This window comes from Phalangium opilio, unplaced genomic scaffold (assembly GCF_054372755.1).
Source record: "Phalangium opilio isolate 3A_F unplaced genomic scaffold, DU_Popi_V2 ptg000087l_1, whole genome shotgun sequence".
Taxonomy (NCBI): Eukaryota; Metazoa; Arthropoda; class Arachnida; order Opiliones; family Phalangiidae; genus Phalangium; species Phalangium opilio.
The window spans coordinates 2073307-2094478 of NW_028324192.1; the positions used below are offsets into that span (position 1 = coordinate 2073307).

The 21172-nt window shown below is 43.8% G+C and overlaps 4 non-coding genes across 4 annotated transcripts; all 4 read left to right on the top strand.

Moving 5' to 3' along the window:
• Positions 1-10366: 10366 nt before the first annotated feature.
• TRNAY-GUA (transfer RNA tyrosine (anticodon GUA)) lies at positions 10367-10439 on the top strand. Its single transcript has one exon. It is a non-coding gene; the product is annotated as a tRNA-Tyr (tRNA).
• Positions 10440-11247: 808 nt separating this feature from the next.
• Positions 11248-11320, top strand: TRNAY-GUA (transfer RNA tyrosine (anticodon GUA)). The gene has a single exon. It is a non-coding gene; the product is annotated as a tRNA-Tyr (tRNA).
• A 2425-nt stretch (positions 11321-13745) lies between these two features.
• Positions 13746-13818, top strand: TRNAY-GUA (transfer RNA tyrosine (anticodon GUA)). The gene has a single exon. It is a non-coding gene; the product is annotated as a tRNA-Tyr (tRNA).
• A 2424-nt stretch (positions 13819-16242) lies between these two features.
• TRNAY-GUA (transfer RNA tyrosine (anticodon GUA)) lies at positions 16243-16315 on the top strand. The gene has a single exon. It is a non-coding gene; the product is annotated as a tRNA-Tyr (tRNA).
• Positions 16316-21172: the final 4857 nt, after the last annotated feature.

The following is a 21172-nucleotide window of genomic DNA, read 5'->3' on the forward strand; positions in this document are numbered from 1 at the left end:
ACCTATTGGTTAACAGCCAAACGCGCTAACCATTGAGCCACGGAAGCCCAAAAATTAAATGGTCGTCAGGTATTATGGAAAAACTTTGGCTTTCTACGTCACATCTGAGACCTCACAACACCGCTCCCGGATGAGCTCGAACCACCAACCTATTGGTTAACAGCTGAACGCGCTAACCATTGAGCCACGGAAGCTCAGAAATTAAATGATTGTCACGTATTGTGGATAAGTTTTGACTTTTTACGCTACATATCAGACCCCACAACACCTCTCCCGGGTGGGCTCGAACCTTCAACCTTTCGATTAACAGCTGAACGCGCTAATCATTGCGCCACGGAAGCCCAAAAGTTAAATGTTCGTCAGGTATTGTGAAAAACTCAGACATTTTACGTTACATCTGAGACCTCACAACACCGCATCCCGGATGGGCTCGAACCACAAACCTATTGGTTAACAGCCGAACGCGCTAATCATTGAGCCACGGAAGCCCAGTAATTAAATGGTTGTCACGTATTGTGGAAAAGTTTTGACTTTTTACGCTACATCTGAGACCCCACAACACCTCTCCCGGGTGGGCTCGTACCACCAACCTCTCGATTAACAGCTGAACGCGCTAACCATTGCGCCACGGAAGCCCAAAAATTCAATGTTCGACAGGTATTGTGGAAAAACTCTGACATTTTATGTTACTTTGAGACGTCACAACACCGCTCCCGGGAGAGCTCAAACCACCAGTCTATTGAATAGCAGCTGAACGCGCTAACCATTGCGCCACGGAAGCCCAAAAATTAAATGGTCGTCAGGTATTGTGGAAAAACTTTGGCTTTCTACGTTACATTTGAAATCACACAACACCGCTCCCGGGTGGGCTCGAACCACCAACCTATTGGTTAACAGCCGAGCGCGCTAACCATTGCGCCACGGAAGCCCAAAAGTTAAATGCTCGTCAGGTATTATGTAAAAACCTTGACTTTTTACGTCACATCTGAGACCTCACAACACCGCTCCCGGATGGGGTCGAACCACCAACCTATTGGTTAACAGCCGAACGCGCTAACCATTGCGCCACGGAAGCCCAAAAATTAAATGGTCGTCATTTATTGTGCAAAAACTTTGGCTTTCTACGTTACATTTCAGATCCCACAACACCGCTCCCGGGTGGGCTCGAACCACCAACCTATTGGTTAACAGCCGAACGCGCTAACCATTGAGCCACGGAAGCTCAGAAATTAAATGGTTGTCAGTAATTGTGGAAAACCTTGACTTTTAACGTCACATCTGAGACCTCACAACACCGCTCCCGGATGGGCTCGAACCACCAACCTATTGGTTAACAGCCGAACGTGCTAACCATTGCGCCACGGAAGCCCAAAAATTAAATGGTCATCAGGTATTGTGGAAAAATTTTGGCTTTCTACGTTACATTTGAGATCACACAACACCGCTCCCGGGTGGGCTCAAACCACCAACCTATTGGTTAACAGCCGAACGCCCTAACCATTGCGCCACGGAAGCCCAAAAATTAAATCGTCAGGTATTGTGGAAAAACTTTGGCTTTCTACGTTACATTTGAGATCCCACAACGCCGCTCCCGGGTGGGCTCGAACCACTAACCTATTGGTTAACAGCCGAACGCGCTAACCATTGAGCCACGGAGGCTCAGAAATTAAATGGTGGTCACGTATTGTGGAAAAACTTTGGCTTTCTTCGTTCCCTATAAAACACTCTTTGAAAGTGATTTCATCTTGATTGAACAATAATTAAAAATTTACCTCGATTTTTAATAACATTTTCAAAATCGACGTTTCACGGCCAAAGAAGCTTACTTTGAGTATTTCTTCACTATTTTCAAATATGTTCACTGAAACCATTATTTTTATACTTTTTGCTTTAATTCAAGCAAATGTAACGATATTCATTCAAAAAACTGTTAAAATTCAATTTTTCAATAAGAAATCGTTGTCACGGATTTTGTATCTTGAAGAAGAAAAACATGCGATTTTTTTCGGTACTTTTTTGAATGCTTTTTTTTCAGGAGAAATTTTTGACCGAATTCAGCTTAATTCCCTATAAAACACTCATTAAAAGTGATTTCATCTCGATTGAACAATAAATGAAAATGTACCTCGATTTTTAATAACATTTTCAAAATCGACGTAACTCGGCCTAAGAAAAACATTTTGAGTATTTGTTCACTGTATTCAAATATAACCACTGAAACCATTATTTTTGTAATTTTTGCGTTAATTCAAGCAAATGTAACGATATTCATTCAACAAACTGTTAAAATTCAATTTTAAATAAGAAATCGTTGTCACGGATTTTGTATCTTGAAAAAAAAAACATGCGATTTTTTCGGTACACTTTTAAATGCATTTTTTTTTGGAGAAATTTTTGACCGAATTCAGCTTAATTCCCTATAAAACACTCATTGAAAGTGATTTCATCTCGATTGAACAATAATTAAAAATTTACCTCGATTTTTAATAACATTTTCAAAATCGACGTTTCACGGCCAAAGAAGCATACTTTGAGTATTTCTTCACTATTTTCAAATATGTTCACTGAAAGCATTATTTTTATACTTTTTGCTTTAATTCAAGCAAATGTAACGATATTCAATCAAAAAACTGTTAAAATTAAATTTTTCAATAAGAAATCGTTGTCACGGATTTTGTATCTTGAAGAAAAAAAACATGCGATTTTTTCGGTACTTTTTTGAATGCATTTTTTTCAGGAGAAATTTTTGACCGAATTCAGCTTAATTCCCTATAAAACACTCATTAAAAGTGATTTCATCTCGATTCAACAATAAATAAAAATGTACCTCGATTTTTAATAACATTTTCAAAATCGACGTTTCACGGCCAAAGAAGCATATTTTGAGTATTTCTTCACTATTTTCAAATATAACCACTGAAACCATTATTTTTATACTTTTTGCTTTAATTCAAGCAATGTAACGATATTCATTCAAAAAACTGTTAAAATTCAGTTTTCAATAAGAAATCGTTGTCACGGATATTGTATCTTGAAGAAAAAAAACATGCGATTTTTTCGGTACACTTTTGAATGCATTTTTTTTTGGAGAAATGTTTGACCGAATTCAGCTTAATTCCCTATAAAACACTCTTTGAAAGTGATTTCATCTTGATTGAACAATAATTAAAAAGTTACCTCGATTTTTAATAACATTTTCAAAATCGACGTAACTCGGCCTAAGGAAAACATTTTGAGTATTTGTTCACTGTTTTCAAATATAACCACTGAAACCATTATTTTTGTAATTTTTGCGTTAATTCAAGCAAATGTAACGATATTCATTCAACAAACTGTTAAAATTCAATTTTAAATAAGAAATCGTTGTCACGGATTTTGTATCTTGAAGAAAAAAAACATGCGATTTTTTCGGTACACTTTTGAATGCATTTTTTTCTGGAGAAATGTTTGACCGAATTCAGCTTAATTCCCTATAAAACACTCATTGAAAGTGATTTCATCTCGATTGAACAATAATTAAAAATTTACCTCGATTTTTAATAACATTTTCAAAATCGACGTTTCACGGCCAAAGAAGCTTACTTTGAGTATTTCTTCACTATTTTCAAATATGTTCACTGAAACCATTATTTTTATACTTTTTGCTTTAATTCAAGCAAATGTAACGATATTCAATCAAAAAACTGTTAAAATTAAATTTTTCAATAAGAAATCGTTGTCACGGATTTTGTATCTTGAAGAAGAAAAACATGCGATTTTTTCGGTACTTTTTTGAATGCATTTTTTTCTGGAGAAATGTTTGACCGAATTCAGCTTAATTCCCTATAAAACACTCACTAAAAGTGATTTCATCTCGATTGAACAATAAATAAAAATGTACCTCAATTTTTAATAACATTTTCAAAATCGACGTTTCACGGCCAAAGAAGCATATTTTGAATATTTCTTCACTATTTTCAAAAATAACCACTGAAACCATTATTTTTATACTTTTTGCTTTAATTCAAGCAAATGTAACGATATTCATTCAACAAACTGTTAAAATTCAATTTTCAATAAGAAATCGTTGTCACGGATTTTGTATCTTGAAGAAAAAAAACATGCGATTTTTTCGGTACACTTTTGAATGCATTTTTTTCTGGAGAAATGTTTGCCCGAATTCAGCTTAATTCCCTATAAAACACTCATTGAAAGGGATTTCATCTCGATTGAACAATAATTAAAAATTTACCTCGATTTTTAATAACATTTTCAAAATCGACGTTTCACGGCCAAAGAAGCTTACTTTGAGTATTTCTTCACTATTTTCAAATATGTTCACTGAAACCATTATTTTTATACTTTTTGCTTTAATTCAAGCAAATGTAACGATATTCAATCAAAAAACTGTTAAAATTAAATTTTTCAATAAGAAATCGTTGTCACGGATTTTGTATCTTGAAGAAGAAAAACATGCGATTTTTTCGGTACTTTTTTGAATGCATTTTTTTCAGGAGAAATTTTTGACCGAATTCAGCTTAATTCCCTATAAAACACTCAATAAAAGTGATTTCATCTCGATTGAACAATAAATAAAAATGTACCTCGATTTTTAATAACATTTTCAAAATCGACGTTTCACGGCCAAAGAAGCATATTTTGAGTATTTCTTCACTATTTTCAAATATAACCACTGAAACCATTATTTTTATACTTTTTGCTTTAATTCCAGCAATGTAACGATATTCATTCAAAAAACTGTTAAAATTCAATTTTCAATAAGAAATCGTATTCACGGATTTTGTGTCTTGAAGAAGAAAAACCTGCGATTTTTTCGGTACTTTTTTGAATGCTTTTTTTTCTGGAGAAATTTTTTTTTCTGGAGATGAAATCACTTTTAATTCGTGTTTTATAGGGAATTAAGCTGAATTCGGTCAAAAATTTCTCCAGAAAAAAATGCATTCAAAAAAGTACCGAAAAAATCGCAGGTTTTTCTTCTTCAAGACACAAAATCCGTGACAACGATTTCTTATTGAAAATTGAATTTTAAAAGTTTTTTGAATGAATATCGTTACATTGCTTGAATTAAAGCAAAAAGTATAAAAATAATGGTTTCAGTGGTTATATTTGAAAATAGTGAAGAAATACTCAAAATATGCTTCTTTGGCCGTGAAACGTCGATTTTGAAAATGTCATTAAAAATCGAGGTACATTTTTATTTATTGTCCTGACGAACATTTAATTTTTGGGCTTCCGTGGCTCAATGTTAGCGCGTTCGGCTGTTAATCAAAAGGTTGGTGGTTCGAGCCCATCCGGGAGCGGTGTTGTGAGGTCTCAGATGTAGCGTGAAAAGTCAAACTTTTTCCATAATACGTGATAACCATTTATTTTCTGAGCTTCCGTGGCTCAATGGTTAGCGCGTTCGGCTGTTAAGCAATAGGTTGGTGGTTCGAGCCCACCCGGGAGCGGTGTTTTGGGATCTCAAATGTAACGTAAATAGCCAAAGTTTTTCCACAATACCTGACGACCATTTCATTTTTGGGCTTCCTTGGCGCAATGGTTAGCGCGTTCGGCTGTTAACCGAAAGGATGGTGGTTCGAGCCCACCTGGGAGAGGTGTTGTAGGGTCTCAGATGTAACGTAAAAAGTCATAACTTATCCACAAAACCTAACAACCATTTAATTTCTGAGCTTCTGTGGCTCAATGGTTAGCGCGTTCAGCTGTTAACCGAAAGGTTGGTGGTTGAGCCCTCCCGGGAGCGGTGTTGTGACGTCTCAGATGTAACGTAAAATGTCAGAGTTTTTCCAAAACACCTGACGAACATTTAACTTTTGGGCTTCCGTGGCGCAATGGTTAGCGCGTTCAGCTGTTAATCGAAAGGTTGGTGGTTCGAGCCCGCCCGGAAGAGGTATTGTGAGGTCTCATATGTAGCGTGAAAAGTCAAACTTTTTCCATAATACGTGATAACCATTTATTTTCTGAGCTTCCGTGGCTCAATGGTTAGCGCGTTCGGCTGTTAACCAATAGGTTGGTGGTTCGAGCCCACCCGGGAGCGGTGTTTTGGGATCTCAAATGTAACGTAAATAGCCAAAGTTTTTCCACAATACCTGACGACCATTTAATTTTTGGGCCTCAGTGGCGCAATGGTTAGCGCGTTTAGCTGTTAACCGAAAGGTTGGTGGTTCGAGCCCAAACAAGAGAGGATTTGTGGGGTCTCAGAAGTAGCGTGAAAAGTAACTTTTCAACAATACCTGACAACCATTTAATTATTGGGCGTCCGTGGCGCAATGGTTAGCGCGTTCGGCTGTTAACCAATAGGTTGGTGGTTCGAGCCCATCCGGGAGCGGTGTTGTGAGGTCTTAGATGTGACGTAAAAAGTCAAGCTTTTTACACAATATCTGACGAGCATCTAATTTTTGGGCTTCCGTGGCGCAATGGTTAGCGCGTTCAGCTGTTAATCGAAAGGTTGGTGGTTCGAGCCCACCCGGGAGAGGTGTTGTGGGGTCTCAAATGTAACGTAGAAAGCCAAAGTTTTTCCACAATAAATGACAGCCGTTTAATTTCTCAGCTTCCGTGGCTCAGTGGTTAGCGCGTTCAGCTGTTAACCAATAGGTTGGTGGTTCGAGCCCACCCGGGAGCGGTGTTGTGTGATCTCAAATGTAACGTAGAAAGCCAAAGTTTTTCCACAATACCTGACGACCATTTAATTTTTGGGCTTCCGTGGCGCAATGGTTAGCGCGTTCGGCTGTTAACCGAAAGGTTGGTGGTTCGAGCCCATCCGGGAGAAGTGTTGTGACGTCTCAGATGTAACGTAAAATGTCAGAGTTTTTCCACAATACCTGACGAACATTTAATTTTTGGGCTTCAGTGGCGCGATGGTCAGCGCGTTCAGCTGTTAACCGAAAGGTTGGTGGTTCGAGCCCAAACGAGAGAGGTTTTGTGGGGTCTCAGATGTAGCGTGAAAAGTCGTAACTTTTCAACAATACCTGACAACCATTTAATTTCTGAGCTTCCGTGGCTCAATGGTTAGCGCGTTCGGCTGTTAACCAGTAGGTTGGTGGTTCTAGCCCATCCGGGAGCGGTTTTGTGATGTCTCAGATGTAACGTAAAATGTCAGAGTTTTTCCACAATACCTGACGAACATTTCATTTTTGGGCTTCCGTGGCGCAATGGTTAGCGCGTTCAGCTGTTAATCGAAAGGTTGGTGGTTCGAGCCCACCCGGGAGAGGTGTTGTGAGGTCTCAGATGTAGCGTGAAAAGTCAAACTTTTTCCATAATACGTGATAACCATTTATTTTCTGATCTTTCGTGGCTCAATGGTTAGCGCGTTCGGCTGTTAACCAATAGCTTGGTGGTTCGAGCCCACCCGGGAAAGGTGTTGTGGGGTCTCAAATGTAACGTAGAAAGCCAAAGTTTTTCCACAATACCTGACGACCATTTAATTTTTGGGCTTCCGTGGCGCAATGGTTAGCACGTTCGGCTGTTAACCGAAAGGTTAGTGGTTCGAGCCCATCCGGGAGCGGTGTTGTGAGGCCTCAGATGTGAAGTAAAAAGTCAAAGTTTTACCTCAATACCTGACGAAAATTTAATTTTTGGGCTTCAGTGGCGCAATGGTTAGCGCGTTCGGCTATTAACCAAAAGGTTGGTGGTTCGAGCCCCTCCGGGAGAAGTGTTGTGACGTCTCAGATGTAACGTAAAATGTCAGAGTTTTTCCACAATACCTGACGAACATTTAATTTTTGGGCTTCAGTGGCGCAATGGTCAGCGCGTTCAGCTGTTAACCGAAAGGTTGGTGGTTCGAGCCCAAACGAGAGAGGTTTTGTGGGGTCTCAGATGTAGCGTAAAAAGTCAAAACTTTTCCACAATACGTGACAACCATTTAATTTCTGAGCTTCAGTGGCGCAATGGTCAGCGCGTTCAGCTGTTAACCGAAAGGTTGGTGGTTCGAGCCCTCCCGGGAGCGGTGTTGTGACGTCTCAGATGTAACGTAAAATGTCAGAGTTTTTCCACAATACCTGACGAGCATTTAATTTTTGGGCTTCCGTGGCGCAATGGTTAGCGCGTTCAGCTGTTAATCGAAAGGTTGGTGGTTCAAGCCCACCCGGGAGAGGTGTTGTGAGGTCTCAGATGTAGCGTGAAAAGTCAAACTTTTTCCATAATACGTGATAACCATTTATTTTCTGATCTTTCGTGGCTCAATGGTTAGCGCGTTCGGCTGTTAACCAATAGCTTGGTGGTTCGAGCCCACCCGGGAAAGGTGTTGTGGGGTCTCAAATGTAACGTAGAAAGCCAAAGTTTTTCCACAATACCTGACGACCATTTAATTTTTGGGCTTCCGTGGCGCAATGGTTAGCACGTTCGGCTGTTAACCAATAGGTTGGTGGTTCGAGCCCATCCGGGAGCCGTGTTGTGAGGTCTCAGATGTGACGTAAAAAGTCAAGGTTTTCCACAATACCTGACAACTATTTAATTTCGGAGCTTCCGTGGCTCAATGGTTAGCGCGTTCGGCTGTTAACCAATAGGTTGGTGGTTCGAGCCCACCCGGGAGCGGTGTTGTGGGATCTGAAATGTAACGTAGAAAGCCAAAGTTTTTCCACAATACCTGACGACCATTTAATTTTTGGGCTTCCGTGGCGCAATGGTTAGCGCGTTCGGCTGTTAACCAATAGGTTGGTGGTTCGAGCCCATCCGGGAGCAGTGTTGTGAGGTCTCAGATGTGACGTAAAAAGTCAAGGTTTTTACACAATACCTGACGAGCATTTAATTTTTGGGCTTCCGTGGCACAATGGTTACCGCGTTCAGCTGTTAATCGAAAGGTTGGTGGTTCGAGCCCACCCGGGAGAGGTGTTGTGGGGTCTGAAATGTAACGTAGAAAGCCAAAGTTTTTCCACAATACCTGACAACAATTTAATTTCTGAGCTTCCGTGGCTCAATGGTTAGCGCGTTCGGCTGTTAACCAATAGGTTGGTGGTTCGAGCCCATCCGGGAGCGGTGTTGTGAGGTCTCAGATGTGACGTAAAAAGTCAAGGTTTTTACACAATACCTGACGAGCATTTAACTTTTGGGCTTCCGTGGCGCAATGGTTAGCGCGTTCGGCTGTTTTCCAATAGGTTGGTGGTTCGAGCCCATCCGGGAGCGGTGTTGTGAGGTCTCAGATGTGACGTAAAAAGTCAAGTTTTTTGCACAATACCTGACGAGCATTTAGCTTTTGGGCTTCCGTGGCGCAATGGTTAGCGCGTTCGGCAGTTAACCAATAGGTTGGTGGTTCGAGCCCACCCGGGAGCGGTGTTGTGTGATCTCAAATGTAACGTAGAAAGCCAAAGTTTTTCCACAATATCTGACAACCATTTAATTTCTGAGCTTCCGTGGCTCAATGGTTAGCGCGTTCGGCTGTTAACCAATAGGTTGGTGGTTCGAGCCCACCCGGGAGCGGTGTTGTGGGATCTCAAATGTAACGTAGAAAGCCAAAGTTTTTGCACAATAAATGACGACCATTTAATTTTTGGGCTTCCGTGGCGCAATGGTTAGCGCGTTCGGCTGTTAACCAATAGGTTGGTGGTTCGACCCCATCCGGGAGCGGTGTTTTGAGGTCTCAGATTTGACGTAAAAAGTCAAGGTTTTTACACAATACCTGACGAGCATTTAACTTTTGAGCTTCCGTGGCGCAATGGTTAGCGCGTTCGGCTGTTAACCAATAGGTTGGTGGTTCGAGCCCATCCGGGAGCGGTGTTGTGAGGTCTCAGATGTGACGTAAAAAGTCAAGGTTTTTACACAATACCTGACGAGCATTTAACTTTTGGGCTTCCGTGGCGCTATGTTTAGCGCGTTCGGCTGTTAACCAATAGGTTGGTGGTTCGAGCCCATCCGGGAGCGGTGTTGTGAGGTCTCAGATGTGACGTAAAAAGTCAAGGTTTTTACACAATACCTGACGAGCATTTAATTTTTGGGCTCCCGTGGCGCAATGGTTAGCGCGTTCAGCTGTTAATCGAAAGGTTGGTGGTTCGAGCCCACCCGGGAAAGGTGTTGTGGGGTCTCAAATGTAACGTAGAAAGCCAAAGTTTTTCCACAATACCTGACGACCATTTAATTTTTGGGCTTCCGTGGCGCAATGGTTAGCACGTTCGGCTGTTAACCAATAGGTTGGTGGTTCGAGCCCATCCGGGAGCCGTGTTGTGAGGTCTCAGATGTGACGTAAAAAGTCAAGGTTTTCCACAATACCTGACAACTATTTAATTTCGGAGCTTCCGTGGCTCAATGGTTAGCGCGTTCGGCTGTTAACCAATAGGTTGGTGGTTCGAGCCCACCCGGGAGCGGTGTTGTGGGATCTGAAATGTAACGTAGAAAGCCAAAGTTTTTGCACAATAAATGACGACCATTTAGTTTTTGGGCTTCCGTGGCGCAATGGTTAGCGCGTTCGGCTGTAAACCAATAGGTTGGTGGTTCGACCCCATCCGGGAGCGGTGTTGTGAGGTCTCAGATGTGACGTAAAAAGTCAAGGTTTTTACACAATACCTGACGAGCATTTAATTTTTGGGCTCCCGTGGCGCAATGGTAAGCGCGTTCAGCTGTTAATCGAAAGGTTGGTGGTTCGAGCCCACCCGGGAGCGGTGTTGTGTGATCTCAAGTGTAACGTAGAAAGCCAAAGTTTTTCCACAATACCTGACGACCATTTAATTTTTGGGCTTCCGTGGCGCAATGGTTAGCGCGTTCGGCTGTTAACCAATAGGTTGGTGGTTCGAGCCCATCCGGGAGCGGTGTTGTGAGGTCTCAGATGTGACGTAAAAAGTCAAGGTTTTTACACAATACCTGACGAGCATTTAATTTTTGGGCTCCCGTGGCGCAATGGTTAGCGCGTTCAGCTGTTAATCGAAAGGTTGGTGGTTCGAGCCCACCCGGGAAAGGTGTTGTGGGGTCTCAAATGTAACGTAGAAAGCCAAAGTTTTTCCACAATACCTGACGACCATTTAATTTTTGGGCTTCCGTGGCGCAATGGTTAGCACGTTCGGCTGTTAACCAATAGGTTGGTGGTTCGAGCCCATCCGGGAGCCGTGTTGTGAGGTCTCAGATGTGACGTAAAAAGTCAAGGTTTTCCACAATACCTGACAACTATTTAATTTCGGAGCTTCCGTGGCTCAATGGTTAGCGCGTTCGGCTGTTAACCAATAGGTTGGTGGTTCGAGCCCACCCGGGAGCGGTGTTGTGGGATCTGAAATGTAACGTAGAAAGCCAAAGTTTTTGCACAATAAATGACGACCATTTAGTTTTTGGGCTTCCGTGGCGCAATGGTTAGCGCGTTCGGCTGTAAACCAATAGGTTGGTGGTTCGACCCCATCCGGGAGCGGTGTTGTGAGGTCTCAGATGTGACGTAAAAAGTCAAGGTTTTTACACAATACCTGACGAGCATTTAATTTTTGGGCTCCCGTGGCGCAATGGTAAGCGCGTTCAGCTGTTAATCGAAAGGTTGGTGGTTCGAGCCCACCCGGGAGCGGTGTTGTGTGATCTCAAGTGTAACGTAGAAAGCCAAAGTTTTTCCACAATACCTGACGACCATTTAATTTTTGGGCTTCCGTGGCGCAATGGTTAGCGCGTTCGGCTGTTAACCAATAGGTTGGTGGTTCGAGCCCATCCGGGAGCAGTGTTGTGAGGTCTCAGATGTGACGTAAAAAGTCAAGGTTTTTACACAATACCTGACGAGCATTTAATTTTTGGGCTTCCGTGGCACAATGGTTACCGCGTTCAGCTGTTAATCGAAAGGTTGGTGGTTCGAGCCCACCCGGGAGAGGTGTTGTGGGGTCTGAAATGTAACGTAGAAAGCCAAAGTTTTTCCACAATACCTGACAACAATTTAATTTCTGAGCTTCCGTGGCTCAATGGTTAGCGCGTTCGGCTGTTAACCAATAGGTTGGTGGTTCGAGCCCATCCGGGAGCGGTGTTGTGAGGTCTCAGATGTGACGTAAAAAGTCAAGGTTTTTACACAATACCTGACGAGCATTTAACTTTTGGGCTTCCGTGGCGCAATGGTTAGCGCGTTCGGCTGTTTTCCAATAGGTTGGTGGTTCGAGCCCATCCGGGAGCGGTGTTGTGAGGTCTCAGATGTGACGTAAATAGCCAAAGTGTTTCCACAATACCTGACGACCATTTAATTTTTGGGCCTCAGTGGCGCAATGGTTAGCGCGTTCAGCTGTTAACCGAAAGGTTGGTGGTTCGAGTCCACCCGGGAGAGGTGTTGTGGGGTCTGAAATGTAACGTAGAAAGCCAAAGTTTTTCCACAATACCTGACAACAATTTAATTTCTGAGCTTCCGTGGCTCAATGGTTAGCGCGTTCGGCTGTTAACCAATAGGTTGGTGGTTCGAGCCCATCCGGGAGCGGTGTTGTGAGGTCTCAGATGTGACGTAAAAAGTCAAGGTTTTTACACAATACCTGACGAGCATTTAACTTTTGGGCTTCCGTGGCGCAATGGTTAGCGCGTTCGGCTGTTTTCCAATAGGTTGGTGGTTCGAGCCCATCCGGGAGCGGTGTTGTGAGGTCTCAGATGTGACGTAAAAAGTCAAGTTTTTTGCACAATACCTGACGAGCATTTAGCTTTTGGGCTTCCGTGGCGCAATGGTTAGCGCGTTCGGCAGTTAACCAATAGGTTGGTGGTTCGAGCCCACCCGGGAGCGGTGTTGTGTGATCTCAAATGTAACGTAGAAAGCCAAAGTTTTTCCACAATATCTGACAACCATTTAATTTCTGAGCTTCCGTGGCTCAATGGTTAGCGCGTTCGGCTGTTAACCAATAGGTTGGTGGTTCGAGCCCACCCGGGAGCGGTGTTGTGGGATCTCAAATGTAACGTAGAAAGCCAAAGTTTTTGCACAATAAATGACGACCATTTAATTTTTGGGCTTCCGTGGCGCAATGGTTAGCGCGTTCGGCTGTTAACCAATAGGTTGGTGGTTCGACCCCATCCGGGAGCGGTGTTTTGAGGTCTCAGATTTGACGTAAAAAGTCAAGGTTTTTACACAATACCTGACGAGCATTTAACTTTTGAGCTTCCGTGGCGCAATGGTTAGCGCGTTCGGCTGTTAACCAATAGGTTGGTGGTTCGAGCCCATCCGGGAGCGGTGTTGTGAGGTCTCAGATGTGACGTAAAAAGTCAAGGTTTTTACACAATACCTGACGAGCATTTAACTTTTGGGCTTCCGTGGCGCTATGTTTAGCGCGTTCGGCTGTTAACCAATAGGTTGGTGGTTCGAGCCCATCCGGGAGCGGTGTTGTGAGGTCTCAGATGTGACGTAAAAAGTCAAGGTTTTTACACAATACCTGACGAGCATTTAATTTTTGGGCTACCGTGGCGCAATGGTTAGCGCGTTCAGCTGTTAATCGAAAGGTTGGTGGTTCGAGCCCACCCGGGAAAGGTGTTGTGGGGTCTCAAATGTAACGTAGAAAGCCAAAGTTTTTCCACAATACCTGACGACCATTTAATTTTTGGGCTTCCGTGGCGCAATGGTTAGCACGTTCGGCTGTTAACCAATAGGTTGGTGGTTCGAGCCCATCCGGGAGCCGTGTTGTGAGGTCTCAGATGTGACGTAAAAAGTCAAGGTTTTCCACAATACCTGACAACTATTTAATTTCGGAGCTTCCGTGGCTCAATGGTTAGCGCGTTCGGCTGTTAACCAATAGGTTGGTGGTTCGAGCCCACCCGGGAGCGGTGTTGTGGGATCTGAAATGTAACGTAGAAAGCCAAAGTTTTTGCACAATAAATGACGACCATTTAGTTTTTGGGCTTCCGTGGCGCAATGGTTAGCGCGTTCGGCTGTAAACCAATAGGTTGGTGGTTCGACCCCATCCGGGAGCGGTGTTGTGAGGTCTCAGATGTGACGTAAAAAGTCAAGGTTTTTACACAATACCTGACGAGCATTTAATTTTTGGGCTCCCGTGGCGCAATGGTTAGCGCGTTCAGCTGTTAATCGAAAGGTTGGTGGTTCGAGCCCACCCGGGAGCGGTGTTGTGTGATCTCAAGTGTAACGTAGAAAGCCAAAGTTTTTCCACAATACCTGACGACCATTTAATTTTTGGGCTTCCGTGGCGCAATGGTTAGCGCGTTCGGCTGTTAACCAATAGGTTGGTGGTTCGAGCCCATCCGGGAGCAGTGTTGTGAGGTCTCAGATGTGACGTAAAAAGTCAAGGTTTTTACACAATACCTGACGAGCATTTAATTTTTGGGCTTCCGTGGCACAATGGTTACCGCGTTCAGCTGTTAATCGAAAGGTTGGTGGTTCGAGCCCACCCGGGAGAGGTGTTGTGGGGTCTGAAATGTAACGTAGAAAGCCAAAGTTTTTCCACAATACCTGACAACAATTTAATTTCTGAGCTTCCGTGGCTCAATGGTTAGCGCGTTCGGCTGTTAACCAATAGGTTGGTGGTTCGAGCCCATCCGGGAGCGGTGTTGTGAGGTCTCAGATGTGACGTAAATAGTCAAGGTTTTTACACAATACCTGACGAGCATTTAACTTTTGGGCTTCCGTGGCGCAATGGTTAGCGCGTTCGGCTGTTTTCCAATAGGTTGGTGGTTCGAGCCCATCCGGGAGCGGTGTTGTGAGGTCTCAGATGTGACGTAAAAAGTCAAGGTTTTTACACAATACCTGACGAGCATTTAACTTTTGGGCTTCCGTGGCGCAATGGTTAGCGCGTTCGGCTGTTTTCCAATAGGTTGGTGGTTCGAGCCCATCCGGGAGCGGTGTTGTGAGGTCTCAGATGTGACGTAAATAGCCAAAGTGTTTCCACAATACCTGACGACCATTTAATTTTTGGGCCTCAGTGGCGCAATGGTTAGCGCGTTCAGCTGTTAACCGAAAGGTTGGTGGTTCGAGTCCACCCGGGAGAGGTGTTGTGGGGTCTCAAATGTAACGTAGAAAGCCAAAGTGTTTCCACAATACCTGACGACCATTTAATTTTTGGGCTTCCGTGGCGCAATGGTTAGCACGTTCGGCTGTTAACCAATAGGTTGGTGGTTCGAGCCCATCCGGGAGCCGTGTTGTGAGGTCTCAGATGTGACGTAAAAAGTCAAGGTTTTCCACAATACCTGACAACCGTTTAATTTCTGAGCTTCCGTGGCTCAATGGTTAGCGCGTTCAGCTGTTAAGCAATAGGTTGGTGGTTCGAGCCCAAACGAGAGAGGATTTGTGGGGTCTCAGAAGTAGCGTGAAAAGTCGTAACTTTTCAACAATACCTGACAACCAATTAATTATTGGGCTTCAGTGGCGCAATGGTCAGCGCGTTCAGCTGTTAACCGAAAGGTTGGTGGTTCGAGCCCAAACGAGAGAGGTTTTGTGGGGTCTCAGATGTAGCGTGAAAAGTCGTAACTTTTCAACAATACCTGACAACCATTTAATTTCTGAGCTTCCGTGGCGCAATGGTTAGCGCGTTCGGCTGTTAACCAATAGGTTGGTGGTTCGACCCCATCCGGGAGCGGTGTTTTGAGGTCTCAGATTTGACGTAAAAAGTCAAGGTTTTTACACAATACCTGACGAGCATTTAACTTTTGGGCTTCCGTGGCGCAATGGTTAGCGCGTTCGGCTGTTAACCAATAGGTTGGTGGTTCGAGCCCATCCGGGAGCGGTGTTGTGAGGTCTCAGATGTGACGTAAAAAGTCAAGGTTTTTACACAATACCTGACGAGCATTTAACTTTTGGGCTTCCGTGGCGCTATGTTTAGCGCGTTCGGCTGTTAACCAATAGGTTGGTGGTTCGAGCCCATCCGGGAGCGGTGTTGTGAGGTCTCAGATGTGACGTAAAAAGTCAAGGTTTTTACACAATACCTGACGAGCATTTAATTTTTGGGCTCCCGTGGCGCAATGGTTAGCGCGTTCAGCTGTTAATCGAAAGGTTGGTGGTTCGAGCCCACCCGGGAAAGGTGTTGTGGGGTCTCGAATGTAACGTAGAAAGCCAAAGTGTTTCCACAATACCTGACGACCATTTAATTTTTGGGCTTCCGTGGCGCAATGGTTAGCACGTTCGGCTGTTAACCAATAGGTTGGTGGTTCGAGCCCATCCGGGAGCCGTGTTGTGAGGTCTCAGATGTGACGTAAAGAGTCAAGGTTTTCCACAATACCTGACAACCATTTAATTTCGGAGCTTCCGTGGCTCAATGGTTAGCGCGTTCGGCTGTTAACCAATAGGTTGGTGGTTCGAGCCCACCCGGGAGCGGTGTTGTGGGATCTGAAATGTAACGTAGAAAGCCAAAGTTTTTGCACAATAAATGACGACCATTTAATTTTTGGGCTTCCGTGGCGCAATGGTTAGCGCGTTCGGCTGTAAACCAATAGGTTGGTGGTTCGACCCCATCCGGGAGCGGTGTTGTGAGGTCTCAGATGTGACGTAAAAAGTCAAGGTTTTTACACAATACCTAACGAGCATTTAACTTTTGGGCTTCCGTGGCGCAATGGTTAGAGCGTTCGGCTGTTAACCAATAGGTTGGTGGTTCGAGCCCATCCGGGAGCGGTGTTGTGAGGTCTCAGATGTGACGTAAAAAGTCAAGGTTTTTACACAATACCTGACGAGCATTTAACTTTTGGGCTTCCGTGGCGCAATGGTTAGCGCGTTCGGCTGTTAACCAATAGGTTGGTGGTTCGAGCCCACCCGAGAGCGGTGTTGTGGGATCTGAAATGTAACGTAGAAAGCCAAAGTTTTTGCACAATAAATGACGACCATTTAATTTTTGGGCTTCCGTGGCGCAATGGTTAGCGCGTTCGGCTGTTAACCAATAGGTTGGTCGTTCGAGCCCATCCGGGAGCGGTGTTGTGAGGTCTCAGATGTGACGTAAAAAGTCAAGGTTTTTACATAATACCTGACGAGCATTTAACTTTTGGGCTTCCGTGGCGCAATGGTTAGCGCGTTCGGCTGTTAACCAATAGGTTGGTGGTTCGAGCCCATCCGGGAGCGGTGTTGTGAGGTCTCAGATGTGACGTAAAAAGTCAAGGTTTTCCACAATACCTGACAACCATTTAATTTCTGAGCTTCCGTGGCTCAATGGTTAGCGCGTTCGGCTGTTAACCAATAGGTTGGTGGTTCGACCCCATCCCGGACCGGTGTTGTGAGGTCTCAGATGTGACGTAAAAAGTCAAGGTTATAAAGATGAAGGTTAATTTGTCTCACTTAATTTAAATTCGAATTTTTAACTAGCACTCTCGGCAACGGCCATATCTTAGGCCGAGTTACGTCGATTTTGAAAATGTTATTAAAAATCGAGGTACATTTTTATTTATTGTTCAATCGAGATGAAATCACTTTTAATGAGTGTTTTATTGGAATTAAGCTGAATTCGGTCAAAAATTTCTCCAGAAAAAAATGCATTCAAAAAAGTACCGAAAAAATCGCAGGTTTTTCTTCTTCAAGACACAAAATCCGTGAATACGATTTCTTATTGAAAATTGAATTTTAACCGTTTTTTGAATGAATATCGTTACATTGCTTGAATTAAAGCAAAAAGTATAAAAATAATGGTTTCAGTGGTTATATTTGAAAATAGTGTAGAAATACTCAAAATATGCTTCTTTGGCCGTGAAACGTCGATTTTGAAAATGTTATTAAAAATCGAGGTACATTTTTATTTATTGTCCTGACGAACATTTAATTTTTGGGCTTCCGTGGCTCAATGTTAGCGCGTTCGGCTGTTAATCGAAAGGTTGGTGGTTCGAGCCCATCCGGGAGCTGTGTTTTGGGATCTCAAATGTAACGTAAAAAGCCAAAGTTTTTCCACAATACCTGACGACCATATTTTTTTTGGGCGTCCGTGGCGCAATGGTTAGCGCGTTCGGCTGTTAACCGAAAGGTTGGTGGTTCGAGCCCATCCGGGAGCGGTGTTGTGACGTCTCAGATGTTACGTAAAATGTCAGAGTTTTTCCACAATACCTGACGAACATTTAATTTTTGGGCTTCCGTGGCGCAATAATTAGCGCGTCCAGCTGTTAATCGAAAGGTTGGTGGTTCGAGCCCACCCGGGAGCGGTGTTGTGGGATCTCAAATGTAACGTAGAAAGCCAAAGTTTTTCCACAATACCTGACTACCATTTAATTTTTGGGCTTCCATGGCGCAATGGTTAGCGCGTTCGGCTGTTAACCGAAAGGATGGTGGTTCGAGCCCACCTGGGAGAGGTGTTGTAGGGTCTCAGATGTAACGTAAAAAGTCATAACTTATTGTTGTGTGTTTGTACGACTACACAGGAGTTGATACTTTAAAACTATGGTTTTATTTACAATGATTTATACATGATCGAGGTCCGAGATAGACTGAATTTTTAACACAGAGTGGGGGCCTTTTTACACACGAGAGATTAGATAAATAATAGACATTAAGCTAATATGGGGCTGTTCATAAACTGGCCTACTAATAATACAAAGCATAATGTCACATCCCCTTTTTTTATACAAATAAGAATGCGTTTTATAAATTTAACTTAGTCGATGGCTTTGAGATTCTTCCGGATCGTGTTACTGTCCCTTTGTCGTCTTTTGGCAATTTGCTTCTTGTCTTTCTCTTATTCGTACTTTCCGGTGACCTCGTGGTATTGGACTCAGATGGATCAGCTCGCAAGTTCTCTCTGTCGGTATCTTGAATGTTTTCAGCATTGCATGGATGATTGTCGTGGGCTGGCTCAGAGACAGGTTCCTCTCGATCAATGATGTTTGGTGGATCTATGACGTCCTCTGGGCCAATACTTGATTCCGGAGTGAAAGACTTGATTCCGTGATTTTGATGACTGTCCGGTAGGGGAACTAGATGGAACCGGTTTCTTCGAATCCTTCCTTTAGACGTCTCGATTATATATGATCGGGGCTCCTCTGCTTTCTCGACAACGGTTCCTTCTTTGCGTAAATCGGTTATCCATACCCTTTTCCCAAGATCTAATTTGTGTAGCTCTCTGACTCTATGGCGTTGGTCGTAATTTCGTTTCTGAGTTTTTTTCTGCGTTAGTGATGTTTCTTTGATACGTTCTGCTGATAAGATCGTCGGGACAAGCATGTTTGACGGTAATGGGAGCGTTGTTCGGAGATGGCGACTCATAAGCATTTGTGCTGGACTGAAACCATTGGACGTCGGTGTAGATCGGTACGCCAAGAGTGCCAAAGGGATGTTGTCAGATTTCTTTAAAATGGATTTCGCTGTCTTTACTGCTGCTTCTGCGAACCCATTACTTTGAGGATATCTTGGGCTGCTCGTGATAGATCGAAATCCATATTTCTTGGAGAATGCGATGAATTCCAAGGTTCTTGTCGCTGATAAATTAGTGCCATTATCGCTGCGGACCACCTCTGGAATTCCGTGTCGTGCAAATATATCTTCGATGATCTCGATGACAGTTTTTGTAGTTTGATCTTTCATTCGAGCCAATTCCAGATATTTTGAGTAGTAGTCCATCATGACCAGGTACCATTTTCCCCCATGATGTAGCATATCTATGGCAACTGCTTGCCATGGTCGTTCGGGTAAGCTTGTTGGCTTTAAGGGCTCATGAAAGTTGACTGATTCTTTGAGACATCGTTCGCATCTTTTCACCTTATCTTCGATTTCCCGTGAAATTCCAGGCCACCAGACGGATTGTTTGGCTCTTTCTCGACATTTGACGATTCCCATGTGACCTTGATGAATTCGATCCATTATTTCTGGACGCATGGAACTTGGAATGAGCAGTCTGCTGCCTTTCATGATGATTCCGTCTTGGATGGTGATTTCATGCCTGTAGCTGAAGTAGTCATTACAACTACTGTGTACGCGTTTTTTCTCCGGCCATCCATGTTCGAGGTAACGTTGTAATGTTCTGCATGTAGCATCTTCCTGTTGTTTATGAAGAATTTCCGCAAGCTTTGGATCTGTAGTGGGTAGGTTCATCATTACTAACTGTACGTGAGCAGAAATTTCTTGTTGTAGCTCGTTGTCGTCAACGTCTATCAACGGAGCTCTAGACAATGTATCAGCGGCAACTAAGGATTTTCCAGGCACGTAGGAGACCTTGTACGAGTATCGCATCATGCGTAGACGTAGCCTTTGCAGTCTCGGAGATAAATCGTCCAGTTGTTTCGAATGCAATATGGAAACAAGGGGCTGATGATCAGTTTCTAGCTTTATTGTTATACCCGTTATGAAATCCTCAAATCGCTGGCATGCCCACGTTAACGCATACGCCTCCTTCTCGATCTGCGCATAGCGTTGTTCTGTCGAGGATAATGTCTTCGAGTTATAGGCAATGACTTTGTAAGTTCCATTGGCTTGTTCTTGTCGAAGTATTGCTCCAATCCCATAGCTTGACGCATCGGCGGATACTACTGTTGGCTTCCTCGGATCGAAGATACCCAAAACAGGCTTGCTTGTGAGCGTCGTCTTGAGGTATTTGAAGGCCATTTCTTGACTTGGGCCCCAAATCCAGCTGTTCTTGGTGCTCAATAGACTACTTAGTGGTTTAAGCTGCTCGGCCATTCGGGGAATGAACTTTCCAAGATAATTTACCATTCCTAATAGACGACGTAGCTCTGCGACATCAGATGGTGATTTCATCTCGACTATGGCTCGAACCTTCTCCTCGTCTGGACTGATCCCGGCACTGTCTATTACGTGCCCCAAAAACTTGATCCTTTTGACTCCAAAGAGGCATTTCCTTTCATTGAGCGTGACTCCTTGGTCTTTCAATCTTTCGAGAACTTCCTTTAGGTTTTCATCAAGTTCGGCCATGTCCTTGCCCCATACTAGAATGTCGTCCTGATGACAAACTGTGTTCTTGACGCCTTCAATATACGAAGACATTTGGCTTTGGTAGTGCTCGGATGCAGATGTTAAACCAAAGGGCAGGCAATTGCAGAAATATCTTCCAAATGGCGTCATGAAATTCGTTAGTAATATGGAGTCCGGATGTAGCGGTATCTGCCAATAACCGGAATTACAATCAAGTTTTGAGAAGATCTCGGCTCCAGCCAGTCGTCCAAGCGTATGGTCTACAGCCGGTATCTGGTACCGTTCACGTTGTACGTAGTTATTCAGTTGCGTATAATCCACGCATATCCTTAATTCGCCAGAATCCTTTCTCACGACCACCATGGGAGCGCACCAGTCTGTGGGGTCCTCGACTCTCCGGATTACTCCCAAGTCCACCATTCGTTTCAATTCAGCTTCGACTTGTGACATCAAAGGAATCGCAACTCGACGTGGAGTCGTCACTGC